The sequence below is a fragment of the Phyllobates terribilis genome, unplaced genomic scaffold (genome assembly GCF_046119375.1).
Source record: "Phyllobates terribilis strain yellow unplaced genomic scaffold, ASM4611937v1 Scaffold_1__5_contigs__length_1240528914, whole genome shotgun sequence".
Taxonomy (NCBI): domain Eukaryota; kingdom Metazoa; phylum Chordata; class Amphibia; order Anura; family Dendrobatidae; genus Phyllobates; species Phyllobates terribilis.
In genome coordinates this window covers 10,253,864-10,277,847 of record NW_027362761.1, presented here as the reverse complement: position 1 = coordinate 10,277,847, position 23,984 = coordinate 10,253,864, and the positions used below count along the sequence as shown (strand labels likewise).

Here is a 23,984-nt window from a genome sequence, read left to right as displayed (position 1 = left end):
CTAACTTTACCCAGGCTGCTCCCCCTATCTGCCCCTACACTACTTGGGATGTACCACCCCCCTCCCACTCCAGCCAGGAACAGACTCGGTCGTACCTGCACATTTCTAAGTGGGAGTACCGTCGGTCTGCTCCTCGGAAATGGGATGTGTGTAGTGCATGCAGCCTACCGAGCTCAGATCCACGCTCCATCCTTACCCGGGAGTGGAATATCACACCTCTGGGTTGAGGTGCAATACCCCTGTAGCAGCCGAATCCTCAGGGTGCTACATTCCCCCCTGGTAAATCACAGCACGTCCTCGGGCTGTAAGACATAAAACATCACCAAAACATACAAATTTTTCATATGAACATATAAAACATATAAAACATTATATAAATAACATATCTTAGCAGATAAAACTTTCTCGTCGTCTCAGGCTCCTGGTTCCTCCTCCTCCGGACACTGTGCAACGTGTGTCCGGGAAAAGTGCGACAGTCTCTTAGAAAAACTGGTTTTCCTATAAAACCGGTAGGGGGCGCTTTAGGACGCGCAACTATTTACAGGGGAAGTTGGCCGCTCTCAGTCCTCGGCCAGGTAAAGGGAAGGGAATGGCTGCTCACAGTCCTCAGCCTGTGGGATTAAGGGTAAACGGGTAAACAGTTCACTCATGCTGGTCCCAACGGGGACTATATATATGTAGCTACAGTTTCTTTGGTACCCGATCGGGTAACTTATTTACAGCTTCTGCTTCGCTGTCCTCAACGACGGCGTCCTCCTGCTCTTGCTTTGGGGATCTCAGCTTCAGACCCGTCCGGATCTTCTTGCTCTTCCTCCTCACATCGCAGCTCCTCCTCTGTCAGGCGATGCACATGGAGGGCGTAAGGTCCTTTGGCACACTTGTGCCGGGTAAAGGTGACCTCGTCCCCGATATAAAGGTCACGACCTCTGTGCCCCTCCGGCAGATGGGACTCAACGTCTCTGCGCGTTACAAAAACGTCGCCGGGGGTGTTGTGGTCTCTGATGAAGCCCCACCCATGCTGCATGTTGAACTTAATTACAGTCCCGGTGGTGCGGGGACTGTGCGCTGCACGGGGGTCCCTCCTGGTTCGGCTCTTCTGCTCGGCGCTCCTTATTTGGGCCTGTTGTTCCCGGACCCGCCTCTCTCTCCGCTCCCTCGCAAACTCTTCGAGCTGCTGTCGGCAACACTCAGCACGCTCTGCTGCAGCTGCCCTGGTTTCCTGAGTGAACCCCATTAGGTCTTCTCCGGTGGGGTCCCACTCAAATTGGGCTTTTTCCAGAGGAGGCGAGATCCTTATCACGGGCTTCGGAGCCGGAATCAGGGGTGCACACATGGCCCCAACTCTCCTCTGGTGCTCCAGTTCATAATATTTCTGGGGCCAGATGAAGGGCTGCCCGTCCGGCCACGTGTGCTGGGCAAACAAGTCCTCTCCCAGACGCGGCACCCTTGGTTTTACGGGTGCGGGCGCGGTGGTGGTGGCGCCCGGGTTGCCCAGGCCTTGCGGCCAGGCCTGGGGCACCTGGAAGGTGAAGGGCACCGTTAGGACGGCGGCACCCTGGGCTACCTGGCCTTGCGGCCAGGCCGGAGGCTCCGCGGAGGTAGGGGGCGCTGTTGGTATTGCGGCGCCCGGGGGTACTAGGCCTTGCGACCAGGCTGGTGGTACTTCCTGCTTGGTCACGCTCGGGGTCGAGGCGTGTGACGTCACAGGGGTCGCGGCGGCGGCTTCCGGTTGGGGCCTAGTCTGCGTCGGTGACATGGCGTTTTCGGGCACAGCAGGGGGACTTTCGGGCTCTGCGACGGGGAGCTGGGGCAGGTGGGCGGTGTCCCGGCTTGGGGTGTAGACGTCCCCTTTACCTGCCTCCATGCGTTCGGCTCCCTTCTCGGCGCCGTCTCCGGCCTTTGGTCCTCCCGCGCCATCCTCAGAGGCGGTCTGTCTCCTCATCTTGGCTGGCGTGCTCCGGGTCTTGGTTTCAGCTTGCTGGGCCATCTCCCGGCTCCATTCCGCCAATATCTCGCGCTGTACCCGGGCCATCCTCCGTGCGAGGCCCTCCAGGGCAGTCTGTGCACACTCCCGGTCTCGGGGGAGCTGTGCAAGGACCTCCACTAGGCCTAGTGGGGTCGTGGTGTCTAGCAGGCTCCTGACCAACGGGTCGGTGCTGCTCTGCTCTTCTTCCAGCAGGCTCCTGGCCAGCGGGCCGGTGCTGCTCTGCTCTCTGGACATCTCCGGGTGAGCTTCTCTGCTGCTCCTCTCCAGGCTTCCTGCCTCCGGGTGCGCTCGCTCCACACTGCTCCAGGCGGCACCCATCTTCGTTCTTTTCTCTCGTCTCCTCCCACTTTGAGGGCGGTCCCGGGGCAACTCGGTGACTGTCAGCTCCAGGGGCTGTTCTTTCACGCTGACAGACACCTCTAGCATCACAGTCTCTGTTGGTGGGGGCGGTTTCCACTTTTGGCGCCATTTTCTGTCCCGGCCCACGATGGGAGGCGGCCTCTTGCCCTCCTTTGGCACGCCCATAATGGCGTCCGCTGCTCTTCCAAGGCGGGAAATCTTCGGATTTGGCGGGAAGCGTCGCCCAGTGGCGGGAAACTCTGCAGATGGCGGGAACAAGCTGGAAATGGCGGACAATCGGCGGGAAACGACCTGTGATGGGGTCCGATGGCGTGGACCCTCCGGAACCGGCGGGAGACTTCTTTCTGAGGTAAACTTGCACTTTTCTTCAGGCACGCAGTACCCGGGTGTTGCGGGCACGTAATCCTGCCGACTACGCCAAAGTTGACGCGCCCCCTGGGACATATTCCTTTTTGAGGGGAATACCCGGCACCGGATCAGATGGGGGGTTGTAGTCTCCGAGCGGCTGTGACCCGGCCCGTGCCCAGGGCGTCAAGCTCAGTGTTATGTGGCAGTCCTACAGATGTTATTAAGAGTTCTTTTGTGTCGACTACGCCACCCGTTGTGATGCGGTCACTGTGGCCGCCGCTGCAGCAGGGTCCGCTGAGGCTGATGGTGCAGGTGCAGCTTGAGATGGTATAACCCCCAACGGGTGGGGTATAGCCTCAGGGGGGACAGGTGCAGAGGATGGGGGTTGTGGTGGTGCAGTGCAGACGGCAGTGAAGACAGAGTCGGGTTGTGCAGTTAAGGGTGTTTACTTACTGCAGATGTTGTACTGGTCACTCCAGCTTCGAGTGACCACCCGAGCCGTGCTGCGTCCACCAGGTCCTGGATCCAGCCAACCCCCAAACAAGTCCGGAGCGTGGCCCTGAGCTCTCCTTCTGTCCCGTTCTCTGGCCGTCCCCACTATTGATCCACCTAGGTCCAGCTCCCTCGGGCCTTCTGTTGGGACACCCTTGGCCTTGGGGTTCCCTGACCCTTCATGTGGTGTGCCTTCGGGGTGGATGTGGTGGGTGACCGTGGCAAACGCTGCCCACGGTCTCCGGTCTCTGGCTGGGGAATGTTTTTACCCCCACCAGCTTGGGTTCCGGTACCCTGATGCCGACTCTTCACCCGGGGATTTAAGTTGGGATCTTGGAGTCCTTTTCTTCTGTGCCTCTGGGTCTCTCTCTCTCTCCTCTCTCACTCTGGGTCTTTCCTTCTCCTCTGCTCGCTGACTTGTTCTCTGCATCTGACCCTGTTCTTAGTTGGTGCCCACCTTATATACACCCTCTATGTGTGAGCTCAGGTGACCAGCACCCAATGAGCTCCTAACTTTACCCAGGCTGCTCCCCCTATCTGCCCCTACACTACTTGGGATGTACCACCCCCCTCCCACTCCAGCCAGGAACAGACTCGGTCGTACCTGCACATTTCTAAGTGGGAGTACCGTCGGTCTGCTCCTCGGAAATGGGATGTGTGTAGTGCATGCAGCCTACCGAGCTCAGATCCACGCTCCATCCTTACCCGGGAGTGAAATATCACACCTCTGGGTTGAGGTGCAATACCCCTGTAGCAGCCGAATCCTCAGGGTGCTACACTCACATGAGGTAAAGTACACACAAAAGGTGACTCCCTGGAGGTAGAGGGCAACAGAAGGGCGGATGAGGCTGCTACAGTAGCAGCAAGGCGGCCTAGGGAGCAGAGGAAGGTGGCGGGGAGTAAACATGTTCCAGCCACGGTGAGCCTAGATGTCCTAAAATCTCTCCAGCAGCAGGCTGTCCCCTCAGAGAAGGACCACTGGGGAAAAATGGGAGCGGAGCTGAACTCAAATAGAGTATGGGAGAATAAGGATAGATTGTGTTTACCGAGGTCCCTCTTCGCAGTGATGGAGCAAGAAAAACACATGGCCCCACTCACGCCTCAAAACGTCACATGTGTAACATGGTAAATGTCTTCTGGATCTCTCCTGGTTTCAGTTACGCCACCGTGAAACATGTGCAGTCCTGCCTCATCTGTGCACAACACAAAGCAGGAAAAACAGTAAAAGTTTCTAAGAAAGCGACACCAAGGCCTCTCTACCCATTTCAAAGACTGCAGATTGACTATATACAACTATCCAAGGTAGGTGTGTATGAATATGTCCTGGTATGTGTAGATCTCATAGAATAATAGAATCATAGAATGGTAGAGTTGGAAGGGACCTCCTAGGTCATCTGGTCCAACCCCCTGCTCAAAGCAGGATTCACTAGATCATCTCAGACAGATGTCTGTCCAGCCTCTGTTTGAAGACGTCCATTGAAGGAGACCTCACCACCTCTCGTGGCAGCCTGTTCCACTCATTAATCACCCTAACTGTCAAAAAGTTTTTTCTAATATCTAATCTGTGTCTCCTCCCATTTAGTTTCATCCCATTGCTTCTAGTCTTTCCTTGTGCAAATGAGAATAAAGATGATCCTTCTACAATGTGACAGCCCTTGACATATTTGTAGACAGCTATTAAGTCTCCTCTCAGTCTTCTTTTTTGCAAGCTAAACATTCCCAAATCCTGCAACCGTTCCTCATAGGACATGGTTTGCAGACCAGTCACCATTCTGGTCGCTCTTCTCTGAACTTGCTCCAGTTTGTCTATGTCTTTTTTAAAATGTGGTGCCCAAAACTGTACACAGTATTCCAGATGAGGTCTGACCAAAGAGGAGTAAAGACCGATAATGACTTCACGTGATCTAGACTGTATGCTTCTGTTAATACATCCCAGAATTGTATTTGCCTTTTTTGCTGCCGCATCACACTGTTGACTCATGTTCAGTCTATGATCTATTAGTATACCTAAGTCTTTTTCACATGTACTGTTGCTTAGCTCTATTCCTCCCATTCTGTATATGCTTTTTTCATTTTTATTGCCCAGATGTAGTACTTTGCATTTTTCCCTGTTAAAAACCATTCTGTTGGTTGCTGCCCACTGCTCCAGTTTATTTAGGTCTTTTTGAATCCTCTCTCTCTCTTCTCTAGTATTAGCTATCCCTCCTAGCTTTGTGTCATCAGCAAATTTAATCAGTTTACCCTCAATTCCTTCATCTAAATCATTGATAAAGATGTTGAACAATACAGGTCCCAGGACGGAGCCCTGTGGTACCCCACTTGAGACATTCATCCAGCTGGATGTGAAGCCATTTACAACCACCCTTTGAGTCCGATCACTAAGCCAGTTATGAATCCACCTAACAGTTGCCTGGTCCATTGCATACTTGGTCATTTTTTCAATAAGGATGGTGTGAGATACTTTGTCAAATGCTTTGCTGAAGTCAAGATATACTATATCTACAGCATTTCCCTGATCCACCCAGTCAGTAATTCTGTCATAGAAGGAAATTAAGTTAGTCTGACATGACTTGTTAGTTACAAACCCATGCTGACTCTGGTTAATCACTTCATTCTTATCCATGTACTTACATACATGTTGTTTAATAATTTGTTCAAAGATCTTTCCTGGTATAGAAGTCAGACTCACCGGCCTATAATTCCCTGGGTCCACCTTCTTCCCCTTTTTGAAGATAGGAACAACATTTGCTCTTCTCCAGTCTTCTGGGACTTCTCCTGTTCTCCAAGAATTTTCAAAGATTATGGAGAGTGGTTCTAAAATTTCTTCTACGATCTCCTTCAGTACTCTGGGGTGTAATTCATCTGGACCTGGAGACTTGAACTCATTTATGTTAGCTAAATATTCCCTCACAATCTTTCTGTTTACAGATAACTTGGATTCCTCTATTCCTTTAAAAGGACAGTGAAGATCAGTTGATGTTACATTTTCTTTCTGAGAGAAAACAGATGCAAAATAGGAATTAAAAAGTTCGGCCTTCTCAACATCCTCTCTTACCATTTCTCCATTTTCATCCTGTAAAAATCCTATAGCATCTTTGACTTTTCTTTTACTTTTGACATACCCCCAAAATCCTTTTTTATTGCTTTTGACATCTCTTGCAAGCCTTAATTCATTGTCAGCTTTAGCTAACCTGATACGTGCCCTGCAGACTGCATTATAATCTTCTTTAGATATGCCTCCCTCTTTCCATTTAATAAACATTTCTTTCTTTCTTTTTAGCATGTGTTTAAGTTCTGTGTTCATCCATCCTGGTTTCCTTAAATGCTTCCCATTCTTCCTACTTTTCGGGATTGTTAACGATTGTGCTTTGAGAATCTCATTTTTAAAAATTTCCCATCCTTCCTGGACATTTTTGTCCTTAAGGACATCCAGCCATTGGATCCCTCCTATTCTCTTTCTGAGTCTCTTAAAATCTGCCTTTCTAAAATCTAACCTTGAAGTTTGAGTCTTCACATGTCTTCCTCCTCTAGTTATCCAAAATTCTATAATAGCATGATCGCTGCCTCCTAGGGTCCCAGCCACCTTTACCTCCTCAACCATTTCCTCCCTGTTTATAAGGATTAGATCCAAAGTAGCAGATCCCCTTGTTTTCTCCCCTACCTTTTGGAAGATAAAGTTGTCAGCAAGAGAGGATAAGAATTTGCTTGACCTGTTAGTTTTACTTGAGAGAGATTCCCAACAAATGTCTGGATAGTTGAAATCTCCCATGACCACTACGTCATATTTTTTGGAGAACTTGGTCATTTGATACATAAAGAGTTCATCCATATCTTCAGCTTGCCCAGGTGGCCTGTAGTAAATGCCTACAATGGTGTCCTTTCCGTTGTTCTCTCCTTGCATTCTTACCCAAACAGTTTCCACAGAACTCCCAGTCTCTGAAGCTTCAATCTCTGTGCAGATATACGCTTTTCTAACATACAATGCAACACCTCCTCCTCGTTTATCAAATCTGTTTCTTGCAAATAAGTTGTATCCTTTTAGCCTTTTATTCCAATCATGTGTATCGTCCCACCAAGTTTCAGTGATTCCAATGACATCATATTCCCTTTCCTGCATTAGTAGTTCCAATTCTCCTTGTTTGTTGCCCATGCTTTGTGCATTTGTATAAAAACATTTTAGTTTGTGATTGGTTTCTCTTTCTCCCATATTTTTATTATTTAAATTGTTTTGTCTTTGTTCTTCCTTTCCACTTCCAGTAGCAGAGATCTCAATAGTATTTGTCAGCTGTATGGCTTTTTCTGGCCTTTTGCTTCCCTTCCCACATTGTTCTAGTTTAAAGCTCTTCTGATGAGTGTAGCAAGGCGACTTCCAAATACATGTTTTCCAGTCTTCGTAAGGTGCACCCCATCTCTAGCAAGTAGTCCATCGTATAGGTAATTCATTCCGTGATCCAGAAATCCAAATCCTTGTTGACGGCACCATCGACGTAGCCAGTTGTTCACCTGTAGAATCTTATTCCACCTCATTGTTCCATGGCCATCCACTGGGAGGATGGATGAGAAGACCACCTGCGCTCCCAATTCTTTCACTTTCTTGCCTAAGTCTTCAAAGTCACTGCAGATGGTTTCCAGGTCCTTTATTGTGGTGTCATTTGTCCCCACATGTATTAGCAGGAATGGGTAGTGATCTGTAGGTCTGAAGAGTCTTGATATCCTGTCAGACACATCTTTAATTTTTGCTCCTGGAAGACAGCACATTTCTCTTGAGGTTATGTCTGGTCTGCAGATAGCGGCCTCTGTTCCTCTTAACAGGGAATCCCCCATGACCACCACTCTCCGTTTTTTCTTCACAACATTCTTCTTTCTCCATCCAGGAGGATTCTGAGGGCTTACAAGGTTATTCATTGCTGGCAAAGTCTTATTTTGCTGTATTTCTTCATGGTTCTCCTGCGAGAGAGCCTGGTACTGGTTCCTGAGCAGTATGGGTGCTGACTGCCTCTCGATCCTCCTGCTTCTGTGGGTCACATGCTTCCATTCCTCTGTTTCGTCAGGTACAGTTCGAATTTCTTCTCTTTCTGAATCATGAAGAGATAATTCTGCTCGGTCTAAGAACTCTTCACCTCCCTTAATGATTTTCAAGGTAGTTAACCTCTCTTCTAGATTTCGCAACTTTTCCTCCAACAGGGACACAAGCTTGCATTTCTGGCATGTGAAGTTTGGCTTTTCCACTGGCAAGTCTGTGAACATGTAGCAGGATATGCAGCTCACCAAATGGCTCCTGGACTCTTCCATGTTCTTATTGTTAATGTTCTGAAAACAGTGAAAAAAGCTTAAAAAAAAAAGCTTCAAAATGCCTACCGGCGCGCGGTTTACCGATGTCCTCTTTTCAGCTCCAACAGCCAAAATCCAGTGTTCTTTGAGCTCGCGGAGACTCTTCACTTACCCCAAAATGCAGTGGGAATATGCAAATTATCTCCTCAGGACTCCTCCCCTGGTTTACCGATGTCCTCTTTTCAGCTCCAACCGCCAAAATCCAGTGTTCTTTGAGCTCGCGGAGACTCTTCACTTACCCCAAAATGCAGTGGGAATATGCAAATTATCTCCTTAGGACTCCCTCTTCTCTGATTGGCCGGAATCCTATACGGTAAAAAGTGCTAATGCTAAAATGACTACAGACAAACTGATTAAAGAGGTTGTCCACTACTTTTACATCAATGAATGATCGGCCGGGGTCCCGCACGCGGCACTCCCGCCGATCAGCTGTAATCGGTGCCGACAGCGGCGGCCGGATGTGCTCACCTGCAGGGCTCCCCCGTCAAGTGGTAGTGGCCGCCGTGTACTGCAGATCCGCCTCCCATTTAATTGAATAGTAGGAGGCGGATGTGCAGTACACCTTGGCGGCCACTACCACTTGACGGCAGAGCCCCACAGGTGAGCACTTCCAGTCGGCGGCTGCCTCCGCCACCGATAACAGCTGATCGGCGAGGGTGCTGCGTGCGGGACCCCGGCCGATCATACATTGATGCCCTATTCTACCGATAGGGCATCAATGTAAAAGTAGTGGACAACTTCTTTAACCCCTTAAGCCCCACGGGTGGTTTGCACGTTAATGACCGGGCCAATTTTTACAATTCTGACCACTGTCACTTTATGAGGTAATTACTCTGGAACACTTCAACGGATCCCCCTGATTCTGAGACTGTTTTTTCGTGACATATTGTACTTCATGATTGTGGAAAAATTTCTTCGATATCACTTGCGTTTATTTGTGAAAAAAACGGAAATTTGGCAAAAATTTTGAAAATTTTGCAATTTTCAAAATTTGAATTTTTAAGCCCTGAAATCAGAGCGATATGTCACACAAAAGAGTTAATAAATAACATTTCCCACATGTCTACTTTACATCAGCACAATTTTGGAACCAAATTTTTTTTTGTTAGGGAGCTATAAGGGTTAAAAGTTGACCAGCGATTTCTCATTTTTCCAACAAAATTTACAAAACCATTTTTTTAGGGACCACATCACATTTGAAGTCACTTTGAGAGGTCTTTATGACAGAAAATACCCAAAAGTGACACCATTCTAAAAACTGCACCCCTCAAGGTACTCAAAACCACATTCAAGAACTTTATTAACCCTTCAGGTGCTTCACAGGAATTTTTTGAATGTGGAAGAAAAAAATGAACATTTAACTTTTTTCACAAAAATGTTACTTTAGACCCAATTTTTTTTATTTTCACAGGGGTAACAAGAAAAAATGGACCCCAAAATTTGTTGTGCAATTTCCCCTGGGCACGCAGATACCCAATATTTGGGGAAAAAACACTGTTTGGGCGCACGGCAGGGCTCGGAAGGGAAGGAGCGCCATTTGACTTTTTGATTGTAAAATTTGCTTGAATAATTAGCGGACGCCATGTTGTGTTTGGAGAGCCCATGTGTGCCCAAACTTTGGAGCTCCCCCACAAGTGACCCCATTTTGGAAACTAGACCCCCCAAGGCACCTTTCTAGATGCATAGTGAGCACTTGGAACCCCCAGGTGCTTCACAAATTGATTCGTAAAAATGAAAAAGTGAAAAAAAAAACACTTTTTCATTTTTATGAATCAATTTGTGAAGCACCTGGGGTTCCAAGTGCTCACTATGCATCTAGATAGGTGCCTTGGGGGGTCTAGTTTCCAAAATGGGGTCACTTGTGGGGGAGCTCCAATGTTTGGGCACACAGGGACTCTCCAAATGCAACATGATATCCGCTAACAATTTGAGCCGACAATTTGTTAGCGGATATCATGTTGCATTTGGAGAGTCCCTGTGTGCCCAAACATTGGAGCTCCCCCACAAGTGACCCCATTTTGGAAACTAGACCCCCCAAGGCACCTATCTAGATTCATAGTGAGCACTTGGAACCCCAGGTGCTTCACAAATTGATTCATAAAAATGAAAAAGTGTTTTTTTTTTCACTTTTTCATTTTTACGAATCAATTTGTGAAGCACCTGGGGGTTCCAAGTGCTCACTATGCATCTAGAAAGGTGCCTTGGGGGGTCTAGTTTCCAAAATGGGGTCACTTGTGGGGGAGCTCCAAAGTTTGGGCACAGAGGGGCTCTCCAAACGCAATGTGGTGTCCGCTAACAATTTGAGCCGATTTTCCATTCAATTTGTTAGCGGATACCATGTTGCATTTAGAGAGTCCCTGTGTGCCCAAACATTGGAGCTCCCCCACAAGTGACCCCATTTTGGAAACTAGACCCCCCAAGGCACCTATCTAGATTCATAGTGAGCACTTGGAACCCCAGGTGCTTCACAAATTGATTCATAAAAATGAAAAAGTGTTTTTTTTTTCACTTTTTCATTTTTACGAATCAATTTGTGAAGCACCTGGGGGTTCCAAGTGCTCACTATGCATCTAGATAGGTGCCTTGGGGGGTCTAGTTTCCAAAATGGGGTCACTTGTGGGGGAGCTCCAATGTTTGGGCACACAGGGGCTCTCCAAACGCAACATGGCGTCCGCTAACAATTTGAGACGATTTTCCATTCAGTTTGTTAGCGGACACCATGTCGCGTTTGGAGAGCCCGTGATGTGCCTAAACAGTGGAGCTCCCCCACATGTGTCCCCATTTTGGAAACTATACCCCTCAAGGATTTTATTAAGGTGTATAGTGAACATTTTGAACCCAGAGGTACGGCACATTATTTGTTTACATTAGGTCATCATATTGAATAAGTTGTCATTATTCTTGAGCGCAAGTGCTCGCTACTTGAGTTTGCATCGGGTACTCGGGTATGCACCATGTACAGCGTGTGCTCGAGTGACATGCTCGAGTCCCTGCTCCGCATGTTTCACGGTTATTAGACACCCAAAAAAAAACATGCGGGGATCGCTCGTGCATGGCAGGCAATCCCCGTAAAGTTTTTTGGCCGCGAAGCATATGGGGCAGAGACTCGAGCATGTCACTCAAATACCCACGATACTCCATGCATACCAGAGCACCCGATGCAAACTCAAGTAGCGAGCACTTGCTCTCAACACTAGTCTCCATATCGTCATCTTTTTTTCTTACTTTTGAAAAAAATCCCAACCCCAGCCCTAACCCTAGCACAACCCTAGCCCCAGCACAACCCTAGCCCCAGCACAACCCTAGCCCCAGCACAACCCTAGCCCCAGCACAACCCTAGACCCAGCACAACCCTAGCCCCAAACCCAGCCCTAACCCTAGCCCAATCCTAACCCAAGAGTTTATTTTTGACGCCGTTCCTTGTGCGGTATAAGTGATTAGACGACTTTATTCTTCGGGTCGGTGTGATTACAGCAATGCCAGAATCATATGGGGTTTTTATGACTGACAGCTGTCACACACTAAAAGACGCATTTTTTGTAAAATCTAGTTTTTGCATCGCCATATTTTGAGAGCTATAATTTTTCCAGATTTTGGCAGACAGTCATGTGACGGCTCGTTTTTTGCGGGATGACTTGACGTTGTTATTGGTGCCATTTTCAGGCACGTGACATTTTTTGATCGCTTTCTATTCCGATTTTTGGGAGGCAGAATAAACAAAAACCAACAATTCAGGAATTGTTGTTTTTTTTTTTTTTTTTATTCTGTTCCGCGTGTGGTAAAATTGATGAGGTAGCTTTATTCTTCGGGTCAGTACGTTTACAGCAGTACCACATTTGTATCATTTTTCTATGTTTTGGCGCTTATACACAATAAAAGCTATTTTATAGAAAAAAATATTTTTTAGTATCGCTTTATTCTGAGAGCTATAACTTTTTTATTTTTCGGCTGATGGAGCTGTATGGCGGCTTGTTTTTTGCGGGACGAGATGACGTTTTCAGCGGTATCATTTTTATTTATATGCGTCTTTTTGATCGCGTGTTATTCCACTTTTTGTTTGGCGGTATGGTGATAAAGCATTGTTTTTTGCTTCGTTTTTTTTTTTTTTTTTTTTTTACCGTGTTCACTGAAGGGGTTAACTAGTGGGACAGTTTTATAGGTCAGGTTGTTTCGGACGCGGCAATACCAAATATGTGTACTTTTATTGTTTTTTTTTTTATTTTTTTTATAATAATATTTATTGATGGGTACATTATATTTTTATTTTTGGTGTATTATTTATTTTTTTTTTTTATAATATTTTTGCACATTTTTTTTTTTTTTTTTCCACTTTCACACAGTTTATACACTTTATTACTTTGTCCCACTCTGGGACTTTCACTTTTTTTTTCTGATCGCCTGCATGGCACAGGAATGGAGCACCATCCCTATGCCATGAAGGCTGTCAGAAGTGCACAGTGTGAAGATTGCTTGGAGATGCACTGCGCATGTCCAAGCAATCTTCCTGCTCTCTGGTGACCCGGATGTTGTCATGACGACATCGGGTCGTCATGGCAACACCCGGGAAGCCTTTGCAGACTGCGCTGGAAGCCGGAAGAGGAGGTGAGTATCGCCGATCACCTCCCCTTGCCCCCGCAATGCCGCGATCGACTTCGATCGACTTCGATCGCAGCATCGCGGGGGTTAATGTGCTGGGAGCGGTGCAGGACCGCTCCCTGCACATAGTACTGGGTGTCAGCTGTGACAATCAGCTGACACCCGGCGGCGATCGCGCGCGCACACAGGCTGTGTGCGCGCGCGATCGTGATGACGTACTAATACGGGTCTGGCTCTTAAGTCCCAGGGCACAGACGCGTATTAGTACGTCAGATGTTATTAAGGGGTTAAAGAACTGTGTCCCAGAAAACATAGAAAGTGACAGGGCTACACATTTTTCACTGGAGAAATAATGAAGGAAATTATGCCGGCCCTGGGAATAGAGCAGGCGTTTCATACCCAGTTATTGGAAGGTACCGACTACTTCGATGATCAAATTTTCCAGGTTCTTGAGGTTCTTAATGAAACTAATACAATGCAGAGACAATTAATCATAGTTACTAACTAACATACTATAGTACTAGATTACCTGACAGCAAAAGAAGGTGGAGTGTGTCAAATAATTGGTCCTGCCTGTTGCAATTATATTGACCCTGCTGGTAATCTTCAAGTCAGAGCAAATATAAATAAAATAAGTGAACTTAATAATAAATGGTTAAAACAACACAATGCAAATAGACTCCTGGTGGGGGAATACATTCTTTTTAAATCCAGCCAACAAATTTAGTGGCCTAGCGGGTTGGATTTCTGGCATTGTACAGACTCGCATGCAGATTTTATTGTTTCGTTTATTGCTCTATGTAACCGTAAAAGCGCTGATATATGTATTAACCAAGCTATTGAATAATGTACAGTATGTGTCAAGAAATCTAACGCGAAACCATCCGTAGTGTATTATAGACCCCATATAACAACTGCTGATGGGGGAAGTGAGTGTCCACACTGAGGGTGGATGGGTGAGGCAGTTAGAAAGCCACCATATGGGTATTAGACCCATTAGATAGTAGCTCTTTTGAGGACACCAGCTAACCCTGTGGCACAGGTTATACCATTTACAAAAGGTGGGAAATTGATATAGAAGGGTTAATGTTTTTCTTCTCTGTTCTACATTTTCTTTTTGTTTATTCAGCCCTATAGTTTCGTAGTCAAGGATTTCATACTTCTATCTCATAGCCAATGTTTTTAAGATTCTGTAAAAACATGTTATGGTACATGATAAATAAAGTCATCATGACCTGGGTAACGGGGGTGGGGGTCTACATGAGTCACATTGCTTGTAAATGGTATAAGAGATAGTATTCTCAGTGTGAATGAACAGAAACATTATAACAAGTGTGCATTCTTTTCTCCGAGCGCTCGTTATTTGAGGGCCTGATTTCTTAATTCGGCCTCACTGGTGATCCGGCAATCGGATTTTGGGTCAGAACAAAAACAGCTACAACACTGGGGACACTGTTTGTGATTTATTTCAATTTCAAGGCACACTTACCCAGTAGCACTATTACAGCATTGTCTATCTTGTTTGCACTGTGTGACCATTATTTGTGTTGCAACAGGAGAATTATTAAAATACACCTCCAGGCTATATAAGGGCTATGTGTCTAAGGAGAGGGATAGAGTGCTGCACATGACTAGAGATGAGCGGTGTTCGACTAGAACTGTTCGCCAATCTCAAATTCGAGCTGTTTTGGGCGGTGTTCGAGTTGTTCGACGAACCCGAACGATTTGCAAAAAATTCGGCTGTTCGAGGTTATGTTCGATAACTGTTCGTGCACCAAAAGCGTGTCCTGCATGTCTGGCGCTATTTAGAGCACCAATCATGCAGGGATTGTCTGCCACTCACTGTAATGCCACAGCCATGGTGGTTGTGGCATTACAGTGATTGCCCAAATCGATGGGAACAGTGCCAACAGTGAAACATGAAAAGCCGGCAATTCAGCAGCGGCATACACCTGTACCCGACAATTTAGAACCGAAAGAATAGAGCTTCACACATAGATTAGATAGATATAAACATGTCAGCCACATATATACGAAGTACAGTGAAAGTGCTGCTTACTGTACTTGTCATTTAGCGTAAAGGATTTATCAAAAAAAATAATAGTGTTTTCATGCACCGTCTCTTTAAAAAAGCCGGCCGGCAATTCAGCAGCGGTACCCGACAATTTATAACAGACAGAATAGAGCTTCACACATAGATTAGATAGATAGAAACATGTCAGCCACATATATACGAAGTACAGTGACAGTGTTGCTTACTGTACTTGTCATTTAGCGTAAAGGATTTATCAAAAAAAATAATAGTGTTTTCATGCACCGTCTCTTTAAAAAAGCCGGCCGGCAATTCAGAAGCGGTACCCGACAATTTATAACAGACAGAATAGAGCTTCACACATAGATTAGATAGATAGAAACATGTCAGTCACATATATATGAAGTACAGTGATAGTGTTGGTTACTGTACTTGTCATTTAGTATTAAAATAAAGGATTTATTATTAAAAAAATTGTCGTGGGGTTCCCCTTAATTTTAGGCTCTAGCGGAGGTTAAGCAGACGGCTGGGGCAGATGTTTGAAGCCTGGGAAGGGGGTAATACCCACGGAGCTTCCCAGGCTACTAATATCAGCCCCCAGCTGAATACATAGCCTTTACTAGCTAGTAAAATGGGGGACCCCCCCAAAAAAATGACGTGGGGTCCCCCCTAATTTAATAGCTAGCAAAGGCTAGGCAGACAGCTGGGGGCTGATATTAATAGCCCAGGAAGGGAGCCATGAATATTGGCCCCCTCCCAGGCTAGAAACACCAGCCGTCAGCCGCCCCAGAAATGGCGCATTCATAGGATGCGCCAATTCTGGCACTTAGCCTCGCTCTTCCACGCTGCCCTGGTGAGGTGGCAGGGGGTAATAGGGTTGGGGTTGATGTCAGCTTATAATGCCAGCTGACATCAAGCCCAGGTTAGTAATGGAGAGGCGTCTATAAGACACCCCCATTACTAACCCCATAGTCAAAGTTAAAAAAAACACAAACACCCAGAATAAAGTCCTTTAATTGAAATAAAGACACAATCCTTTATTGTTCTAAATTAAACTATACTTACCATCACGCCCATTCCAGCTGAAGCCAACGATCTCCTGCAATAAAAGAAAAATAATAAAGCAACCTCATCCTTACCTTTCCATGGTTCCCACGACAGCTTCAGCTCTGCTACATCGAGATGACAGGCTGGACCGCAGCAGAACGCTGCCATCCAGCCTCTCATCCCGCAGACACTGAGAAGCGCAGGCTTGCTTGCGCTGCTCAGCGTCTCTCTGTGACGACATCCAGATGAGCCGAGTTCATGTCCAATGAACTCGGCTCACCTCATGCACGTCACTGACAGCGTGGGAAAATTCTCACGCTGAAGCGGTGAGTGCAGGAGAATTCTCCCACGCTGTCAGTGACGTGCATAAGGTGAGCTCATGTCCAATGAACTCAGCTCACCTCCTGCACATCACTGACAGCGTGGGAAAATTCTCACGCTGAAGTGCTGAGTGCAGGAGAATTCTCCCACGCTGTCAGTGATGTGCATGAGGTGAGCTCATGTCCAATGAACTCAGCTCACCTCCTGCACGTCACTGACAGCGTGGGAAAATTCTCACGCTGAAGTGCTGAGTGCAGGAGAATTCTCCCACGCTGTCAGTGATGTGCATGAGGTGAGCTCATGTCCAATGAACTCAGCTCACCTCCTGCACGTCACTGACAGCGTGGGAAAATTCTCCTGCAATCAGCGCTTCAGCGTGAGAATTTTCCCACGCTGTCAGTGACGTGCATGAGGTGAGCCGAGTTCATTGGACATGAACTCGGCTCATCTGGATGTCGTCACAGAGAGACGCTGAGCAGCGCAAGCAAGCCTGCGCTTCTCAGTGTCTGCGGGATGACAGGCTGGATGGCAGCGTTCTGCTGCGGTCCAGCCTGTCATCTCGATGTAGCAGAGCTGAAGCTGTCGTGGGAACCATGGAAAGGTAAGGATGAGGTTGCTTTATTATTTTTCTTTTATTGCAGGAGATCGTTGGCTTCAGCTGGAATGGGTGTGATGGTAAGTATGGTTTAATTTAGAACAATAAAGGATTGTGTCTTTATTTCAATTAAAGGACTTTATTCTGGGTGTTTGTGTTTTTTTTAACTTTGACTATGGGGTTAGTAATGGGGGTGTCTTATAGACGCCTCTCCATTACTAACCTGGGCTTGATGTCAGCTGGCATTATAAGCTGACATCAACCCCAACCCTATTACCCCCTGCCACCGCACCAGGGCAGCGTGGAAGAGCGAGGCTAAGTGCCAGAATTGGCGCATCCTATGAATGCGCCATTTCTGGGGCGGCTGACGGCTGGTGTTTCTAGCCTGGGAGGGGGCCAATATTCATGGCTCCCTTCCTGGGCTATTAATATCAGCCCCCAGCTGTCTGCCTAGCCTTTGCTAGCTATTAAATTAGGGGGGACCCCACGTCATTTTTTTGGGGGGGTCCCCCATTTTAATAGCTAGTAAAGGCTATGTATTCAGCTGGGGGCTGATATTAGTAGCCTGGGAAGCTCCGTGGGTATTACCCCCTTCCCAGGCTTCAAACATCTGCCCCAGCCGTCTGCTTAACCTCCGCTAGAGCCTAAAATTAAGGGGAACCCCACGCCAATTTTTTTAATAATAAATCCTTTATTTTAATACTAAATGACAAGTACAGTAACCAACACTATCACTGTACTTCATATATATGTGACTGACATGTTTCTATCTATCTAATCTGTGTGATGCTCTATCTTTCTGTTCTAAATTGTCGGGTACCGCTGCTGAATTGCCGGCCGGCTTTTTTAAAGAGACAGTGCATGAAAACACTATTATTTTTTTAAATAAATCCTTTACACTAAATGACAAGTACAGTAAGCAACACTATCACTGTACTTATTATATATGTGACTGACATGTTTCTATCTATCTAATCTATGTGTGAAGCTCTATTCTTTCTGTTCTAAATTGTCGGGTACAGATGCTGAATTGCCGGCTGGCTTTTTTAAAGAGACGGTGCATGAAAACACTAATATTTTTTTTAATAAATCCTTTACACTAAATGACAAGTGCAGTAACCAACACTGTCACTGTGCTTCTTATATGTGTGACTGACATGTTTCTATCTATCTAATCTATGTGTGATGCTCTATTCCTTCTTGTCTAAATTGTCGGGTACCGGTGTATGCCGCTGCTGAATTTGCCGGCCGGCTTTTTTAAAGAGAGTGTCTTCTGAGCAGTTTGTCAGCTTTTGGACACCTTTGCAGGTGTTTTCTATGTGTTTCTATGTGTTTTTGTTTGCCTGCCATTGGTTTTAATGGTGTTCGACGGTGTTCTAAGGTGTTCGACGAACAGTTCCTCAAACATCCCGGTGTTCGACGAACCGAACCGAACCCGAACACTACGGGGGTGGCTCAACACTACACATGACCACTGCAATCATGAATTGGACCACAAAATGAAGACAAAAAGCCCATAAATGCTCAGCACCTCTGGAAACTCCTTCAAGACGTTTGTTAAGCCATTCAAGGTTACTACCTGATGAAGCACATGTATAAATTTCAATAAGAACAAGGAAAAGCATTGCCTGAACAGGTGTGTCAAAACTTTTGACCTCTATTGTATATTTGCACATTAATATATTAACCTCAAAATGTATACAATTCCTTTGACTAAAAATACTCAGAAGAGTATTTTGATATTACATTATTGTTTGATCATTTAGATTTACCTTAAATACTCGACTATAAGCCGACTTTTTCAGCACATTTTTTACGCTGAAAATGCCCCCCTCGGCTTATACTTGGGTATATACTTTATAGTATATGGATTCCGATGGTGGATGGTGGTGGGGGAGGGGGTTGCGGCGGCGGAGAGGTGTACAGGCAGTAGCCGCTGCTGCAGCTACCACGTGTGCCCGCTGCTAAAGGAAGATGAATATTCACTCTTCTCCATGCCTATGGGAGCGGATAGGAGTGAATTTTCATTCTCCTTAATAGTGCACACAGTCAGTCACAGTCGCCGGCTACTGCAGCAGCTAAGCAATCCTGTGTGCCCGCTATTAGAGAGTTTGAATATTCACTCCTCCCCACTTCCATGTGCGTGGAGAAAAATGAATATTCATTCTCTTTAGTAGCGGGCACATATGATAGCTGAGCCGCTGCAGGAAGTCGCGGCTGTGGCTACAGTGTGCGCTATTAAAGAAAATGAATATTCACTCTTCTCCACGCCCATAGTCTCGGCATGGAGAGGAGTGAATATCCCCACAGCTCATCTCAGCGTCTGAGGGCGCATGGCAGTGATGTAATGCGCTGCTCAGATGCTGAGATGAGCTACGGGCAGAACAGGACACAGCGCTGGAGCAGAGGGAAGGAAGGGGAGTAGAAGTGTTTATTTTTTTCATGTGTGCAGTGATTGGGGGCCATGCATACCAGGATAGGAGGGCCAAGCATACCAGGATTGGGGATGAGGGGGCCATGCATACCAGGATGGGAAAATTTACCAGTAGCAGCTGCATTTCCCACCCTAGGCTTATACTCGAGTCAATACGTTCTCCCAGTTTTTTTGTGGTAAAATTAGGTGCCTCGGCTTATATTCGGGTCGGCTTATACTCGATGTGAGGCAGTGACTAGGATCGTATACGAGGGACGTTATATATCCCCCAGAATGTGTACAGAGACCTATTAAATCCATTGGAGTGCATTGCAGTCACCAACACACCTGCGGCTGCAATGCAGGAATGAAGGTGAGCATTGACCTGGTCAGGCTATCTGGCTAAGGCAGATTAGTAAAACCCGGCAGGGCCTTCATTTCTGGGAGGAGGCTACAGGAAGGCAGTGGGGTGGCCTACTCCCTCCAACCCGGGTTTTCCAGTGGCTCATGCCACTGGTCCTTTAAAAACCCTGCATTAAGGATTTGTGTTGTTCAGTGTTGGGACCTGCTAGGAGCATAGCAGGGAAGCTTGGTGGGCCTGTGTGTAGCTGAACCCACACCTGGGAAGGCTCTGCACCTGTCAGGCTCCAAGCAGCCCAGCACGGCTGTTGCCCACGGCAACCGTTATTTATGGACTTATGTTAACCCGGGTGCGAACCAGAAGACTTTCTGTTTACCCGTAAGTTGCTGAATAAAAGCTGTTTATGTTGGACTTGCTCAGCTCACTGCCTCAGTTACTGCATGGTGTGAACACCGCCGCCTTACAGATTGGTGGGGAATGCGGGCATTGTGACTGAGGCATACCCCACCGGCAGCTGCATGACCACAATCCGGCCTGCCACCTTTCAGCCCCACCCCATGGACAAAATGGAGGAGCTGTTAAAGCAGCAGGTACTCACCCAGCAGCAGCAGCTGCAGTCTCAGCGGCAACAGCAGGAGCAGCACCAGAGTCTCCAACGGCAACAGCAGGAGCAGCACCTGAGTCTCCAGCGGCAACAGCAAGAGCGGGAGCAGCAGCATAATCAGCAGCTCCTGTACCAGCAGCAGCAAAAAACAAATGAACTGTTGCTGCAACAGATTGCTGCCCTGCAGGAAACGGCCACAGCACCGATTCCGGAACGTCGAGAAGCCCGGGACAAGGTTCGCTCAGCGTTGAGGAAGATGGGACTGGAGGACGACGTGGAAGCCTTCCTGACCATCTACGAATGCACAGCAGTGCAGGAAAACCTACCAGCCGGCCAGTGGGCGGAAGTGGTGGCTCCGTTTTTGGTCGGCGATGCCCAGAAGGCCTACTCGACATCAGTCGGGAGGACGCCCAGGACTACCAGAAGCTCAAAGGTGAGCTCCTTGCCTGGGTGGGGGTCAATACGTACATGAGGGCTCGGCGCGTGTTTTCATGGGCCTTTGTGGAGACCCGACCCGCCCGGTCTCAGGCTTATGACCTTTTGCAGCTGGTCAAGAGGTGGCTCCAGCCTGAGTCTTTGACTCCTGCCCAGATGGTGGAGGGGGTGGTGGTCAACCGGCTGGTGAGGACTCTGACAGCCGCTATCCAACGTTGCATGGGGCAAGGGGACCCCGGCACCGTCGACCAGGTGGTCGGCCTGATTGAGCGGTACTCAGCCACTCAGGGCTTTATACGGGACTCTGCCCCCTCGCGGCTGTCATGCCAGACCCTGCTAGACCAGGAACCGGGAAAGAGGTCACGTCCCTCTGCTGAGGACAGTCAGCACCGTACCCGGGCTGAAGGGGAACCCCGGAGTGAGAGTGACAGGAGACCAGTTCCCTCCCAAAAGGTCACAAGATCTAACAATACCTCCGCCATTAGGTGCTGGCGGTGTCAGGGGCCGGGACACGTGGTTGCTAACTGCCCCCTGACTACAGAGCCCATGGACTGCGGGTATAACCACCAGGTCTCAATGTACGCCCAGAGCGTCTGCTTTGCGAGTGCCGACCCCCCGGACAGTGAACCCCGACTGTGCCAGGTACTGGTTAATGGGTACCCAACGGAGGCCCTATTAGACTCGGGGAGCCTAGTGACTTTGATACATGAGTCACTGGTGGCAGGAGACAACCCCAGAGGACGGACAGTCTGGGTTGAGTGTATCCATGGGGACCTCCGAGAATACCCAACCGCGGAGGTAGTGTTGTCCACGCCAAGTGGGGACATGAAACATGTGGTGGGGGTGGCAAAAACTCTTCCCTATGGGACTGTATTGGGAAGAGACTTGCCCCTGTTCTGGACTCTGTGGGAAAACAAAAATCACTCTTCCCCGGTAAAATTTATTACGGGCGCTGTACCCGAAGAACCTGAGTCAGGGGTACCTGCCGTAGGGGTGTCCAACCTAGGGACAGAGTGTAACCCCGATAGGTTTCCTTTAGAGGTGCTGACTGGAGAGGTCGAGGAGACCCCATTGATCCCCGAGCTGGAGGTGTCCCTGGGCATGTTTGGGACAGCTCAACTACAGGATCCCACCCTGACTAGGGCGCGGAAAAGGGTGTTAGAGGTAAATGGTGTAGCTTAACAGCCCGGTGTAGATACTGTGATTCCACGCATGGTGGTCAACGGTAAGTTGCTCTATAGGGTGGATAAAATCAGGGACGAGGTCGTGGAACAGTTAGTGGTACCTCAGTCGTACCGTCGGGCGGTTCTGGAGATGGCACACACACACACACACCTGCTGGGTGGACACCTTGGGGTTAAAAAGATGCAAGACCGTATCTTGCAGCGGTTCTTTTGGCCGGGGATTTACGCGGAGGTTCCTAAAGTACTGCAAATCCTGCGCTGAGTGTCAGCTGACCACACCCACCGCAAGCTTCCGTAGTCCATTGGTACTTCCGCCAGTGATAGAGGTACCTTTTCAATGGATTGCAATAGACTTGGTAGGGCCCATTGTAAAATCCGCTCGTGGCCACCAACATATACTTGTGGTCGTCAACTCTGCCACCCGGTACCCGGAGACTATACCGCTACGCCACATCTCGGCGAAACTCCGAAATAAAACAATTGCGCACCTCGGCGTACCACCCTCAAACCGACCGGATAGTAGAACGGTTCAATAAAACCCTCAAGTCCATATTAAAAAGGTGGTTTCTAAGGACGGAAGGGATTGGGACACGTTGCTACCCTATTTGATGTTTGCCGTCCGTGAGGTACCCCAGGCTTCCACAGGGTTCTCTCCCTTTGAGTTATTGTACGGCAGACACCCTAGGGGTCTGTTGGACGTAGCCAAAGAGACATGGGAACAAGAGCCGACTCCACATAGGAGTATAATTGAACACGTGGCTAGTATGCAGGACCGGAATGCGGCGGTCATACCCATCGTGAAAGAACATCTGTTAGATGCCCAGGCAGCACGGAGGCGCACATATAATAAAAGAGCCATGGTCAGGTCTTCTAAGAAGGGCGATTGGGTGGTAGTACATGTACCCTCAGCCAGGGGTGCGAAAGGGGGAGAGGTCAGGATAAGTGATGCTCTCACTAAACAGCAGCGACGGGAGGTTCGCTTGCTGGTACAGCAGAATACCGACATGTTCTCAAAGTTACCGGGTAGGACTGCGGTTCTCCAACAGGACATTGTCACTGAACCTGGTGTAAAGGGTACGAATGAGACCGTACCGGGTACCCGAAGCCCGGAGGCAAGCCGGCACGGCTAAGGTAAAACAAATGCTCCAGTTAGGAGTCATCAAGGAATCACGGAGTGAATGGGCTAGCCCCATTGTACTGATCCCAAAACCAGACGAATCGTTAAGCTTCTGTAACGATTTCGGGAAATTAAATGAAGTGTCAAAGTTGGACCTTTGTCCGACGCCAAGGAGATAAATGAGCGAGTCACCAGGCGGTTTCTGTCACTGCAAAAATTTCAGTCTCTTTGTAGGAGTCGCAGGCAAACGCAGATGCCCTGTTCCGGGCACCCTGTATGATGACAAATGTTCAACCCCACAAGTTTGAACAGAGGGGGGGGATATGTGAGGCAGTGACTGGGATCGTATACGAGGGACATTATATATCCCCCAGAATGTATACAGAAATCCTTTAAATCCATTGGAGTGCATTGCAGTCACAGACACATCTGCGGCTGCAATGCAGGAATGAAGGTGAGCATTGACCTGGTCAGGCTATCTGGCTAAGGCAGATTAGTAAAACCCGGCAGGGCCTTCATTTCTGGGAGGAGGCTACAGGAAGGCAGTGGGATGGTCTACTCCCTCCAACACGGGTTTTCCAGTGGCTCTTGCCACAGGTCCTTTAAAAACCCTGCATTAAGGATTTGTGTTGTTCAGTGTTGGGACCTGCTAGGAGCATAGCAGGGAAGCTTGGCGGGCCTGTGAGTAGCTGAACCCACACCTGGGAAGGCTCTGCAACTGTAAGGCTCTAAGCGGCCCGGCGCGGCCATTGCCCACGGCA

General features: G+C 48.0%; 1 protein-coding gene across 6 annotated transcripts in view; it reads right to left on the bottom strand.

Moving 5' to 3' along the window:
- LOC141167232 (uncharacterized) overlaps positions 1–23,984 on the bottom strand; it is a 632,749-nt gene that overhangs the window by 396,406 nt on the left and 212,359 nt on the right. The window lies entirely within an intron of this gene.